At 48.8% G+C, this 1,267-nt stretch overlaps 1 non-coding gene across 1 annotated transcript; it reads left to right on the top strand.

Annotated features, from left to right (window-relative positions):
* Window positions 1-395: 395 nt before the first annotated feature.
* Window positions 396-527, top strand: LOC127193474 (small nucleolar RNA SNORA17). Its single transcript, XR_007831127.1, has one exon. It is a non-coding gene; the product is annotated as a small nucleolar RNA SNORA17 (small nucleolar RNA).
* Window positions 528-1,267: the final 740 nt, after the last annotated feature.

Raw genomic sequence — 1,267 nt, forward strand, 5'->3', positions numbered from 1 at the left:
CATTCACACAACCACATCTGGCTATTTTTATTTATTTATTTATTTATTTATTTATTTATTCGTTTATTTATTTTTTTCAAGACAGTATTTCTTTGTGTAGCCTTGGCTGTCCGAGACTTGCTTTGTAGACCAGCCTGGCCTCGAACTCACAGTGATCTGCCTGCCTCTGCCTTCCTGACAAATATGGCTTTTTATGTAGGTTCTGGGGAAACAAAACTCAGGTCCTCATGCTTTTGTGGCAGGGACTTAATTGACTGAGCTCTCTCCGCAGCCCTATGCATTTTAACATACATAGACTCATTTGATCATGTGATAATTAATGTTGATATAATACCATTTTTCCTCAGGAACTAAATATTTGCTTCAAATATATGGGGAATAAAAGAAATTTGACTCTTGGCCCTACAGGCATTGCAGGTGTGGCTGCTACGTCACATGTGCCTCAGTAGGTGACAGAGAGGAGAGAAGCTATGTCTACTCTCAGGGTTCTGACCTTTGAATGTCCGAATGATTAGTAGCCGAAGGTTCCCTGGGAAAAGGGAACTTAAGATGACCACTGGTCCAGTGCCAGGAGGCTCAGCCAGGGAGCTAGCCTGAGACTAGAAGAGCCTCTCGTGGGACTGTGGCAGGAGTGAGCCCCAGACAGGTGACCCTATCACGAGATTACTTGAGGGGGCCAGGTGAGGAGCAAGCTTGAGATGACCACAGGTAGGGCACCACTCAAGCCTGGGGTTGCAGACCATGCCGAGATACTCCCTGCCTGGTGCCCATAATGTGTGAGCAGGACATAGGACCCTTGAGACCACTCCTGAAGTGATCCCAGACACTCAGAAACCTTAGGTGTCTCCAAGAGAAACAAGTAAGTGATAGAGAAATGGAAGAGAAAGAGAAACAGAAGGATATGAGCACAACAAACAGAGGCAGAAGTGGAGACTCAAGGGTAGTGAGAACAGCCTGATGTGAGTAGCCGGTGATGTCACCTGGCCTGTACTGCCACCAGGGCCCATATCTGCATCCATGGTGCTGCAGTTGCAGGGGTCTGTTATGACTAAGGGCCAGGTGGATGTCCCTGGTTTGGGCTGCTGCCCAGGGACATATTGATGTCTGAGGACTATGGATAACGGGCCCCACCCCTCAACTGAGCACCCTGGGAAAGCTCTCTCTTGTGGCACGAAGTAGGAGAGCTGACCCTGCCCCCTAGCCAGCTGTAGTACTCGGAGGGCGGCCTGAACATTGCTGGAGTTGCATGTGAGCTGGTCCCCAAGGA

Source organism: Acomys russatus, chromosome 8 (genome assembly GCF_903995435.1).
Source record: "Acomys russatus chromosome 8, mAcoRus1.1, whole genome shotgun sequence".
In the NCBI taxonomy this organism is placed as follows: domain Eukaryota; kingdom Metazoa; phylum Chordata; class Mammalia; order Rodentia; family Muridae; genus Acomys; species Acomys russatus.